Genomic DNA, 14,145 nt, shown 5'->3' with positions numbered 1-14,145 from the left:
TCACAGAAAATATTTTTTTTAAATACTCAAGATAATCCGGGAAATAATTTCCCGAACAGCTCGGCCAGTGTCCGAACAAATTAAATCGCCGATTTAATTTAAGATTTAAGACTTCTAAGTTTAGAATGCAAGAAGTAAAAATAATAAGCACATGCTTAGGCATGCATTCATGCAAGATGGATAATTTTTTTAAGCCTAATTTAAGTATATTAAATTTTTGTAAAGGAAAGTCGTCGCTCAACGCGTAATCTCGGGAAGGGAAAACACCCGTCTTGCAAGAGTTTAAGAAATTAAGGTGGGCTTTCTCTTCCTTCTTTTAAAGCATGCTTTATGTGAAAATATGATTATTTGAATGAGTTGTCATGCCATGTTTTGTTTTATGATTGCCTATCTGTTGGCTATGCCAACCCAGTTAAATCGAATTCGGGTCCCAGTAGGTCAGTAAATCCTACTCGGACTAGTGTACACATAGGGACCGTGAGCTAGCGCTAGGTTGGCCGGTCCGTGGGTCGTGAGCTAGCGCCAGGTTGGCCGGCCCAGTGGTCGTGGAATGTGGCCACATTCCCGACTCACGCAGCTGATATGGCATATCATCAGAAGTTTAAATGACTGCAGTCTATTTTCAGAAAGAAATAACAGATTTTAGTGACCGGGATAGATTTTCAGTAAAACCCCGCGTTCACTCAGCTTGGCTGACAACTAAAAGAAAAACAGTTTTCGGCATGAGCCCATTGAGTGCATCAAGTACTCAGCCCTGCATATTGTTTTCCTTAATGTGCAGGTTGATTGTTGTCGAAGCCGAGGAGGTGTTGGGACAGAAGACCAAATAAGTAGGAAGGTAGCGGGTGTAGTATGTCTTCATACATATTACATCTGTCTTGGTACTCTTCCGTTGCGCAAATTCAGAACATTCATTTAACAAAGACAATTTCCCATAACTACTCTGATTCAGCATGGTTTGTACCCTCAACACACTTCAGACAATGTTTCTTTTGATTTAAGCATCTTATGATGAGTTGAGACAGTTTCAGTATGTTTTAGTCGCGGTAAAGCTACACTTTCTTTGACTAGGGAGATGTGGTCGTGACAGAGTGGTATCAGAGCACTTTTCTTTCGCTCTGACCCAAGAACCTTCCTTCTAAGCCTCAGTCCAGAAAAGATAGTACTAGGCTAGAAGATGAACAGAATGTTAAGTACAAGATCCCAACACCTCAGCTCGACACGATCAACTGCAGCAGAAACAGGGGCCGACGCCCGCTCGTCCAGAAAAGAAAATTTTAAAGAAAGAAAAATATTTTTTTTTTTCGTTTAAGAATGAAAATGAATTTCATGGGTTTTTTTTTTTTTTTTAAAAAAAAAAAAGAAAAGAATTTTCACAGCCCTTTTTGGGAACGAAAATGTGTATTTGAGATTTTTGCAAGATGCAACGTGATAGTTGATACTTCGCATGAGATATGCTTAAAGTATCTGTGACTTATGAGCTTGACATGAATGTATAAGTGTCATGTGGACTATATATGCGAACCTAGAGTGCTTTAGAGAAGTACCTTAGGTGGGACATATAGGACCAAGTACTAGCAGAACGAGAATTTTTTTTACCGCCTTCCAGGGTGATGAGACCAATTAACACCCATCAGTTTGGGTAAGCTTCTAATTCCAAGGAATTATGAGAAAGAAAAGACGAACCAGAAAGTACTATTGTACTACTTATAGATAGCAATTAAAGGAAGTCCATTCCTTTAAGCACAAAGATAGTATACATAAATATATGTATACTAGAGGATAAACCAAGAAGTTCCCAGTGTCTTTACAAAGACCAAGTCATAATGAAAATAGTGTACTTTCAAGCCTGTTCGGGAGATGCATCCCTACACGGAAAGAGGTCGTACCCAAGATCTAGTAAAGTGATCTAATCTGGCGTAACAGGCCCCAGCATGTTGTGAAGCACGATGGAGAATGTAATGTCTTACAAGAATCAGCGTTCAAAGTTATCAAGAACGATAGGAAAGAATGACCACCAGTTGCGGTTATCAGTTAAACAGCACGAGAAACCCCATCTTGGAATGTATGGTTTCCTAGAACGCGTTATTCAAGTCAGAGCTCCACAAGAACAAACAAAGAAGTGTCACATAACTAGAACCGATGATTATAATCAATAGTACTTACTTGGATTCCCAATGAGGTCCCTTCTAAGAGTCCTTCCAAGGACGATACCCTCGTCTATTCAGACTCTAGTTTTGACTCGCAAATACCATGTCAGTGTTCCTTTTTCTGTGCGAGGTTTGACTCATTTCCAGCTTATGGACTGCAGTCCTTTTGACTCATCGTACATAAAGAGTAAAGTTTTGACTGTTTAAGCTCCAGTCGTAAACCCTAAATACTACAGTTGTTCATATCTATGATCTTCGGATTGAGCGTATTCCTCAGACATTCTTTGAACCTCCGGGACAACGATGTCCTGTCGGCTATTAAGACCTTTGATTGACTCACGTTCTGCAAGTAGTACGCCACTTTCATTCTCCTCAGGAAAGCGGTGACTCAGTTTCAGTTCCCAAATTTGGGATACTCTTATGTTCCAGACATCGTTATTTGTTGTTGCCTCCTTTGAGCCACAATATTGGAGATTTATATCTCGATTTCTTGGACCTATGCAATGAAATTTCATTCTTATGATGCTTACAGTTCCGACCCCCAGAATGGTCGCGCCTTTTAAATATTTTCTCAGCACATTTCATATTGTGTTGGCACTCTTGTTCACCTCCCTATTTTGAAACTGTGTTGTAGCAATATTTTTCCTACAGAGGTGAAATTATTCCATCTCAGTTCCAGTACATGCATTATTCCTAGTCTCAGAATTTTTCTGCAGTTTGAAGTTAAGGCAAGCATATTGTACTTTTCCCTAACGAGCTTGGCCTAGCTGATTTTTCTGAATAGTTCATTTCAGTGTATTGCCTTAATGAACCTATGAAATCATTGATACGATTTTGTTATTCCATATCAAGATGCCTTTCAAGCATGACCAAGGTTCCTTCATTGCAATCGCCTACGTTTCTAGATCTTTCGCGGTTGATCATTTTAGGCGGTGACATGTTTGAACCACTATCCTTGATGCTCAGATTCTCTCCATTTGATTGGACCATTGTACTGTCCTATTTTCCATCTTACTGTGGAAATTACAGTTAGTTCATTTCCATCCAGTTTTCATGACCTCTCTCATGATTATTTCTAGCTCCCATTAAGGGTGAGCCTCAACTTCTATGAGTTCGTTTGAAACCAGTTGAGTCACGTAGTTCTTCGAATGGACAAGATAAGCTCCATTCAACTCAGTACTTGCCTTCAAGGTAAATTATCAACGAAAATTCATATGAGTTGAACAAGAGATGTTGTTCTTGTCCAATCAGGCATTCTGGAGCCCTCCAAATTTTCAGTCATACTTCTTCTGTGTGATATCAGTTCCTATCCAAGTTAAGACTATTAGATTAATCATCGAGTTATTGATACGAAACTATCAGGAAAGGCATAGTCTCAGTTTCTTTCAGATACGCATGACAAACACGTCTCCATGGAGACGCGTGCAAAAAAAAGGCTGCACCAACCAGAAGCGTCGCATGACCGACAACACAAAACGTTAAATGTTTCGCATCTACGTACCGCTTGTAACAAGCTGGTGGAAGATCGAATATGATGTTATGTAGAGAAGTAACCAGCCTTGAGGAGAGGAACATCAGGGAATATATTTGAATTAAATGACATCTGATGACGTAAAAGACCTATACATATGTATATAACTGTTGATCGATCGAAATGCTTATCCCGAGTAGGATAAGTAAGCCACTAGAACAAAGACTCAACCATGAGTATGTAATGAAAGCCATGGAGAAAATGCAAGCACTTCCGTAGCTTATGTTTGACGAAGCAAATCCCATCAGCAAGAGGGATTCGTCTGAGATGTGGCCAGGAAAGGTTAAAGCTGGAGAGACATTCGGGGAGAGGAACGCGTGATAGCACAGCTACTCTCACCATCCCTACTATGAAAGGAAGAATCGAAATTCTTCTTTAAAGAGTTATCGCAGAAGAATCGATTTAGAGCCCTATAATGCAGAGCAAGGGCAAACGTTGGCAATGATACGCGATGAAGTATTCTACGATATGCCACGTCCCAAATTAAGCGGCTCAGAAAGGAGCTGTCGATAGAGTTTTGTGTTAATCTAGACACGAGATCTAGATCACTTTGGAAGTCATGCTAGATTATTTCACCACGAATCGCTCAGTCGAACCAAAAGAGCATGGAGACAGTAGCGTTGGGAGAAAGAAGCCAACACCTCCACATGCACAGACCCAGTATTCAAGGTTTAACGTGAGTAGAATAAAGTCTATACTAAATCATGACAAAGAATCGCGGTAAACACAAAAGCATCTTGAAAACGATAAAAGTAGACTACCTCAACTGAGCGAGAGGTTACGAGATCATTATGGCAGCTCAATGACTACCTTTACGATCGATGCAAGCGTTAGAGAACTCAATACCTGGCGATGAAATCTAAGATTAGAAATAGCTTCATCACCCAGACGAAATGAATTACTAAAGGAATGACTTGAATCAGTCATATTATCTCAGTCACCATATAGAATGGCGCTCAAGAAATAAGAAGAACTTAAGATCCAGTTACAAGAATAAGTAGACCTGGGTTTCATCAGACCCAGTGTATCGTTTTTGGGCGTATCAGTACTCTTCATGAAGAAGAAGGATGGGACTTTGCGAATGTGTATCGACTATCGAGAGCTAAATAAGTTAACCCTCAAGAACAAGTACCTCTACCGAGAATCAACGACCTCTTCGACCAGCTGCGAGGAGCCAGCGTATTCTCGAAGATGGGCTTGAGATCGGGTTATCACTAGCTGGGAGTTCGACAAGACGGTATACCTAAGACTGCACTTTGCACCAGATATGACCATTACGAGTTTACTGTAATGCCCTTTTGGGCTTACAAACGCCCCAGCCGTGTTCATGAACCTAATGAACCGCGTGTTCCGCCCATATTTGGACAAGGTCGTCCTAGCTTTTAAAGACGACGTGCTCATGTACTCAAGGAACGAGAAGAAACACGAGGAGCGCTTGAGAACTACGTTAGAGACGTTAAGAGCCGAGAAGTTCTATGCTAAGTTTAGCAAGTGTGAGTTCTGGCTTAACAAAGTGAACTTTCTTGGACACTTAGTGACAGCAGAAGGGATCCGAGTAGACCCTGCTAAAGTTGAAGCCGAGCAACGTTGGCAGTCACCAGCGACGCCTAATGAAATTCGGAGTTTCCTAGGACTGGCATGATGCTACCGAAGGTTCATTGAGGGGTTTTCTAAAATAGCGAGGCCGATGACTCAACAGCTCAAGAAAGGAGTTAAAGTCAATTGGACCCCAGAATATGAAGCAAGCTTCCAGTTGCTAAAGGAAAAGTTGACCACAGCGCCAGTTCTAGCTGTGCCAGAAGCGGGAGTCAACTATGTGGTGTATACAGATGCATCGAAGGTCGGACTCGGGTGCGTGCTGATGCAGAAAGGCAAGGTGATAGCATATGCGTCACGCCAGTTGAGGCCGCACGAGTTGAACTACCCGACGCACGACCTGGAACTAGCAGAAGTGGTACACGCTTTGAAGATTTGGGGACATCACCTCTATGGAGTTCGATGTGAGATCTTCACAGATCATAAGAGTCTCAAGTACTTCTTTGAGCATAAGGATCTAAACATGAGACAACGTAGATGGCTAGTGTTAGTCAAGGACTACGACTGCGGTATAAATTACCACCCAGGCAAGGCCAATGTGGTAGCAGATGCCTTGAGCAGAAAGACTGCACCTCAAGTGGCTACCTTCCTCACACAGGAGGAAGAGCTTATCAGAGAATTCACCATGATGGGACTGGAGATAGCAAGAGCCCCGGAGACAGTGGACAGCAAGATTTCCACCTTGGTCATAGAACCAGACTTAAGAGCCAGAATCATTGACGCCCAGAGATACGATGAAGCCCTGGAAAAGGTTCGTCTCAGAGTGAGGACCGGACAGGGAGATGGTTACAACGAAGAGGCGGATAATGCTCTCGTTTTCAAAGGGAGGTTATGCGTACCCAACGAGGAGGCACTTAGGAACGAGATCATGAGTGAAGCTCATGAGACACCCTACACTGCCCATCCTGGAAGTACGAAGATGTATCAGGACTTAAAGAAGCAGTTTTGGTGGGATGGCATGAAGAGAAGCATAGCATCGTTTGTAGAAAGATGTCTGGCCTGCCAGCAAGTGAAGGCTTTACATCAACGACCCTATGGGAAGTTGCAGCCTCTCGAGATCCCAGAATGGAAGTGGGAGCATATAGCAATGGATTTTGTGACAGGATTGCCAAAATCACAGCGAGGAAACACTGCCATCTGGGTGGTTATAGATCGCCTCACCAAAAGTGCTTATTTTATACCAATCCGAATCACATATGGATCCGACAAGTTGGCTCAGATCTATGTGCAAGAGATCATACGCTTACATGGCATACCAGTAACGGTTACTTCGGATCGAGATTCGAAATTTACTTATAGATTTTTGGATAGGCCTACAGCGAGAGTAGGGCACTCAGCTGAATTCCAGCACAACATTCCATCCACAGACAGACGGACGGTCCGAAAGGACGATTCAGACATTAGAGGATATGTTGAAAGCCGTAGTGCTCGACCGTGGAGTAAGCTGGGAGCCAGTACTTCCACTTATAGAGTTTTCCTACAACAACAGTTACCAGACAACCATAATTATGGCCCCATATGAAGCACTCTATGGGAAGAAATGTAGATCACCGCTTTACTGGGATGAAGCAGGTGAGAGAAGAATTCTCGGACCAGACTTTGTAAATGAAATGATAGAAATTGTCCGACAAATCCAAGGGAGAATCAAAGAAGCTCAAGATAGACAGAAATCCTATGCAGATGCCCGTAGAATGGATTTACAGTTCAAAGCAGGAGACAAGGTCGTTATGAAAGTATCCCCATCGAAAGGGATAACTAGATTTGGCGTCAAGGGCAAGCTAAAACCGCGTTTATCGGACCTTACGAGATCCTAGAAACAGTCGGCCTTGTGGCGTACAGATTAGCGCTCCCGCCAAGCTTCGGGAATGTTCACAATGTGTTTCATGTATCACAGTTGAGAAAGTATGTGTTTAACCCCAAACACATAGTGCACCAAGAAGAAATGGTGTTAGAACCAGATTTGAGCTATTAAGAAAGACCAGAAGCAATTCTGGACAGAAAAGTAAAAGAGTTGAGAAATAAAACTATTGTAACAGAGAAAGTCCTATGGAAGCAACACGGCCGCGAAGAGGCGACATGGGAGCTCAAGGACCAGATGAAAGAGAGATACCCACAACTTTTTACCTAACCGAGACAAAATTTCGGGACGAAATTTTTGTTAAGGGGGGTAGAATGTAATAGCCGAGACTTAGATTCTCGAGAATTTTGAAATGAAATGCTAGAAGTTACGATAAAGAATGATGGAGTATTTTTATTTCTTGAATAAAGAGTATAAATACCAATTTCAGAAATTCCAAAGCTAACAAATTTGTACATGTTGGAAAGAAAATTAACTCGAGCTACACTATTACATGGTGGAAGCCCAAAGAACTTTGTCGATAGGCCATCTCGGCCCAGATTCCAGACAAGCCCGAGAGAGCAAGACTACGAGGAAGGGCAGCCTCGGTGGTCAGCCACAGACCCTGCCATCTCTATGAATACCTGCCAAAAGAAGACACAACTCATGAAAGATCCAGTGAAAATGCAGCAAGAAAAACAAAGAGAATTAAGGCTACTACAGTAAGGTAGTATAAGAGCAACAGAGGCTGCATTTAATTCACGAGTACACCACTGAGTACACCTGCAATGTGCCACCAAAATCAGTTAAAGAAGGCTGCAAGGCCAGCCAACATATAACCAACCAAGGACCCTTTTTCCAGCCACACAACAAACTTAGCAGCTTTCAGTTACAAGCTGTGCATAAATATGGGATCAACCCTTAGCCGCCCCTTCACACCACATATCAGCTGCATTTCTAAGCAGAACCGAAAGGGGGAAAGAGGCCGACACCGAAGCCAGAGGAGGGGAATCGGAGCAGTGGAAGAAGGTAACTTCCATACCTTTTTTCTTCCTCAAACTCAAATATAGCTCATAGCATCATACATAACACCTCACACAAGGGAAACAACGTAATAGTGATAAATGCCTCAAATATAGCCCATACACCTTTAGACCAGGCCAGAACACAAAGAAATGGCGTCGTGCGCATAGAAGGCATAGCTAAGTTCTGAAATTTCTACCAAAATCAGTTTCTCCATTTAGAAATCCAATTTCACAGTAGATCCAAAGGGGATGCTCAAGTCACCGTTAGCACAGACTTAACTCTCAACAATTTTGAGTAACCATTGTCGAGGAACAAAATCAGATATGAGTTGGGGTAGAAGACTTAGCTTTAGGTGTCGTCGGAGAGGGCGGTGCTGACGGCCGCAGCGACGCCGTGCTTCTCGAACCAGCAGCGCAAATAGGCGGCGAGGCGACGGGGAACCCTGCGGTCCTCCGCAACTCCGAGTCTCGAACCAGCAGCGCGAGTCCACGGCGAGGCGACGGAGAGCCCTGCGAATTTCCGCAGCCCCGAGCGCGTGTTGAGGAGGCGACGTCGTTCGATCCAGACCCCACCTCAAATGGAAGCTGGAACCTCGCGACTCGATCTCTCCAAGCTGGGAATGTCGTGAGAAGACTAGGTGAGGGTTCGAAAAAGGAAAACGAGCGAGCCGGAGCGACGGCGAATGGCAAACAGCGGTAGGAGTCACCGAGAAGAGCTAGGGCTCTCGTATGGAAACTTGGGTGAAATTGAATTTGGGGAAGGAGAGAGAGAATCGGTGGAGAAGGCAGTGACATGAATTGGGCCACTGCCCATTTATTCAAAACTGGGCCGATTTTAATTGGGGGATAAATATTCTGGGCCTAAGAATTTATTAGGACCATTAAATTGGTTGAAGCATAATGGAATTAATCCCCTAAGCCACGGGAGAGAAGAAATTGATTAAGCCGTGTTGAAACAATACCCAGTAAATTAATGGAAGAGAATTTCTTTAGTCACAGAAAATATTTTTTTTAAATACTCAAGATAATCTGGGAAATAATTTCCCGAACAGCTCGGCCAGTGTCCGAACAAATTAAATCACCGATTTAATTTAAGATTTAAGACTTCTAAGTTTAGAATGCAAGAAGTAAAAATAATAAGCACACGCTTAGGCATGCATTCATGCAAGATGGATAATTTTTTTAAGCCTAATTTAAGTATATTAAATTTTTGTAAAGGAAAGTCGTCGCTCAACGCGTAATCTCGGGAAGGGAAAACACCCGTCTTGCAAGAGTTTAAGAAATTAAGGTGGGCTTTCTCTTCCTTCTTTTAAAGCATGCTTTATGTGAAAATATGATTATTTGAATGAGTTGTCATGCCATGTTTTGTTTTATGATTGCCTATCTGTTGGCTATGCCAACCCAGTTAAATCGAATTCGGGTCCCAGTAGGTCAGTAAATCCTACTCGGACTAGTGTACACATAGGGACCGTGAGCTAGCGCTAGGTTGGCCGGTCCGTGGGTCGTGAGCTAGCGCCAGGTTGGCCGGCCCAGTGGTCGTGGAATGTGGCCACATTCCCGACTCACGCAGCTGATATGGCATATCATCAGAAGTTTAAATGACTGCAGTCTATTTTCAGAAAGAAATAACAGATTTTAGTGACCGGGATAGATTTTCAGTAAAACCCCGCGTTCACTCAGCTTGGCTGACAACTAAAAGAAAAACAGTTTTCGGCATGAGCCCATTGAGTGCATCAAGTACTCAGCCCTGCATATTGTTTTCCTTAATGTGCAGGTTGATTGTTGTCGAAGCCGAGGAGGTGTTGGGACAGAAGACCAAATAAGTAGGAAGGTAGCGGGTGTAGTATGTCTTCATACATATTACATCTGTCTTGGTACTCTTCCGTTGCGCAAATTCAGAACATTCATTTAACAAAGACAATTTCCCATAACTACTCTGATTCAGCATGGTTTGTACCCTCAACACACTTCAGACAATGTTTCTTTTGATTTAAGCATCTTATGATGAGTTGAGACAGTTTCAGTATGTTTTAGTCGCGGTAAAGCTACACTTTCTTTGACTAGGGAGATGTGGTCGTGACACAAACTTAATTACACCACTTAGCACTCTAAAACTCAAAATAATCATATGAAATGATGAATTACTTGTAATATTTTAAATTCAGCTGTATTGTTTTTATGCAACTTGTACTCCAAAACTCAAAATTAAAAATGGAATGATGGATAACAATATTTTTAAATGAGCTGCATGGTTTTTACAGCTCCTATACTCCAAAACTCAAATTAAACATTGAAATGCTTGGCGGCAGATTTGACTTTATTTAAGGACAAAATGGGCGCCACTTTCCCCTCCAAGTTTTCATCAGCTGGAAATCCGAAACTCAGATCTTGTTTGAATTCAGGCACAACCTGCCCGCTTCTGCTGGAAATTGGTAGCTCAGCCAGCCCGCCCGTCTGGGTGTGGTCGACGGAATGAGGGAGATTGTGGGTTTATCCACCCACCTTCGGTGTGGTCGCCGGAAAATATGAAGATAGATGGGAGAGAAGGGTTGGGTGGGGAGAGAGAAGGGTTGAGGTGGGGGTGGTCGCCGGAAAATATGGAAGAAAGATAAGAGAGAAGGGTTGGGTTGGGGTTGGGAGAGAGAGAGAAGGGTTGAGGTGGGAAGAGAGACAGTGGGAAGAGAGAGACGATTGATTGAAATTTAAGTTAATGGTAATAAGGAGGTAATTAGATTTGTAATTAGGTGGTCTAATTTAATGCTTAAAATCTCTAATTTTATCCATAAAAGGAAATGAATCATGTTAGTTGGGACAACCCAAAAAGGAATGTGAATCACTTGAGATGGGACGGAGGGAGTATTATTTTGATTACTAGATGATATGGATGAGAATAATTTAATAGTTTCCTAATATGTATATATCTAAGATCCTAACAAGGATAGATATGTATGAATACATTAAATAATAAAATATCTCTTCCTAATCTTGAACAAGGAAATAATTTGAATTTATTTTTCATGTCTTATTAAGGATTAAATAATTTGTTTATTTTAGATATATCTTATAGTAGACATGAATAAGAATTAAATTCTAGAATAATAGTTTCCTAAAGGAAGATAATAACATAAAACTAAAGATTTAATTATCCAGCAAATTAAATACCAACAGAATTTAATTAAGCTTTTATCTGCCTAAAGGCTAAGGATAATTAAAGAAAAACCATAATCCAAATATCTAAGCTATAATTACGAACTCAACGTTTGTATATGGTCTCCATCAATTGGTCTGCAATTTAGGAAGTCTTTTTCTAATATTATCGCCACCTGCTCTGTGGGGACAATAATCCTAAGAAAATAGCAATTTCATGAGGGCAGACTTATCAAAAATAAATAGTATGAACTAGAATGTAGTTTCTAATATTATCGCCACCTGCTCTGTGGGGACAATAATCCTAAGAAACTACAAGATTCAGAAGTTCACACAGAATTTATGAGATAACTTGAACTTGTTAGCAGCACATAAGCATTGTTATGGGAGTGTGTTGTAGAAATGAGACTCTGTAATGCTAAAAAGGTGGTCTTGCTTAGGCAACATTAGGCGGCCATGTCAGTCTGTGGTCTCTGGACTATTCGTCGGTGTTGTGACCAGTAAAGATGTAAGATTTTAATGCGTATTAACTTCCTCTGGAGGGTATAAAATTTTACTTTTACAGTTGTAAGATTTTGAAAAGTTTTATGGTTAATCTAATCAAACATCTTACATAAGATTATGACAAATAGTAAATATTTTGTTTTGCAGTGCAAATCAAATCGTCAAGATGTCATTCAATCCTCTATCTGCAATTCTAAAAGAAAGTAAACTCGAGGGCCAAAATTACGTAGAATGGAAACAAAATTTGGACATCGTTCTTACAGCTGAAGAGTACAGCTTTGTACTGACAACCCCGCGACCTCCAATGCCACCAGCTAACGCTGCGGCAGGAGTCAGAGATGCACATAGACGGTGGCATAAGGCGAATGAGATGGCTAAGTGCTACATGTTGACATCTATGTCATCAGTCCTCAAGCATCAGCATTCTGCCATGGATACTGCCTCCGAGATTATGCAGAATCTCAAGAATCTTTTTGGTACTCAGAATCGAACGGCTAAGTCTCAAGCCTTTCGGAGTATAATGTCGAAGACTATGAAGGAGGGCTCGTCTGTGAGGGACCATGTCCTCGAGATGATGAGCCACCTCAACCAGATTGAGGTCTTGGGAGGGACGATTGATCCCGAGTCCCAAGTGAACATTATCCTTCAAAGTCTTCCCCCTAGCTTCCAGCAGTTCAGGCTCAACTTCGAGATGAATAAAAGGAACTACACCTTGGCAAAACTGTTGACTGAACTTCAGTCGGCGGAGGATCTTATGATCCAGGCTAAGGCGGCCATGATGACTTCGGCGCCTCGTTCCTCTGGCTCCAAGCCTAGCGCAGGAAAAAGGCAGGCACCGAACTCAGGACTGACCAAGATAGCTAAGGGAAAGAAGAAGAAGAGGGCAAACAAGAATCCCACGGGGAAGTGTTTCAAGTGCGAAGAGAAGGGGCATTGGAAGCCAGATTGTCCTAAACGGGGCAAGGCTACAGGTATGCACCAAGCTCTAGTAGTCGAGTCTTGTTTGACTTCGACATCAACTTGTACTTGGGTTATTGACACTGGAGCTACTGATCATATTTGTTTTGATCCTGACTTAATGCAGGTGACAAGACGGTTACATGATCGAGAGATCGAAGTCCAGCTGGGCGACGCTACAAAAGTGGCGGCCGTTGCAGTGGGAAACATTTATTTGCGTTTTAGTAGTGATAGATTTTTGATTTTGAAGAACATTTTGTTGATACCTTTTTTTAGAAGAAATTTAATTTCAGTTTCTAAATTGGTTTTTGATGGATATTCGATTTCTTTTAATGATAATTGTGTTATTAAGAAAGATGGTTCTTATATCTGTCGTGGTATCATGGAAAACGATCTGTACACAATCACATCTACACAGTTTAACAATTGCAAATTACAACTCAATACAACATCGAAAATTTCAAAGAAACGAAAGGAACCTTCAAGTTCAATGAACGAAACGTACTTATGGCACCTTAGACTTGGTCATGCCAATGAAAGGAGGATTCATTCTCTTGTTCAACAAGATCTTATTAAAGATCTAGAGGAGGAACCTTTTCATAAGTGTGAGTCATGCTTAGAAGGCAAGATGACCAAGAGGCCTTTTCAGGCTAAGGGCAATAGGGCCAAGGAAGTACTTGAGCTCGTTCATTCCGATGTATGTGGACCAATGTCTACTGAGGCAAGAGGTGGTTTTGATACTTCATCACATTTATTGATGACTTCTGGAAAATTGGATACGTCTATTTGATGCGCCACAAGTCAGAGTCTTTTGACAAATTCAAGGACTTTAAGACTCTTGTTGAGAAGTAACATGGTAAGAGTTTCAAAAGCCTACGATCTGATCGTGGATGCGAGTACCTCAGTGCTGAGTTTTTAGACTACTTGTCGGAGTCGGGAATTGAATCCCAACTGACTGCGCCGGGCATGCCCCAGCAGAACGGCGTGGCTGAAAGAAGGAATAGGACCTTGTTGAACATGGTCCGGTCGATGATGAGTTATGCACGGTTACCTACTTCGTTTTGGGGACATGCCTTGCTTTCTGCAAGTCACATTTTAGACAATTTACCATCAAAATCCGTACCTACTACTCCTTATGAGTTGTGAACTGAGCGTAAGCCCACTCTAGCACATCTCAAGATTTGGGGTTGTCCGACTCATGTATTGGAAAAGGATCCAACTAAGCTAGGATCAAGGACGGAGGTATGTTTGTTTATAGGGTACCCTAGAGGAACGAAAGTATATGAATTCTTTAGTCTCCGAGACAAGAAAGTCATTATGAGTACTCACGCGACATTCTTAGATGAAGACTATGTAATGAATCATAAACCCAGCAGTGAAGTGGCTCTTGATGAGCTA

The sequence above is a fragment of the Salvia splendens genome, chromosome 3 (genome assembly GCF_004379255.2).
Source record: "Salvia splendens isolate huo1 chromosome 3, SspV2, whole genome shotgun sequence".
NCBI lineage: Eukaryota > Viridiplantae > Streptophyta > Magnoliopsida > Lamiales > Lamiaceae > Salvia > Salvia splendens.
The sequence above is the reverse complement of the archived record's forward strand: the minus strand, read 5'-3'. Positions refer to the sequence as shown.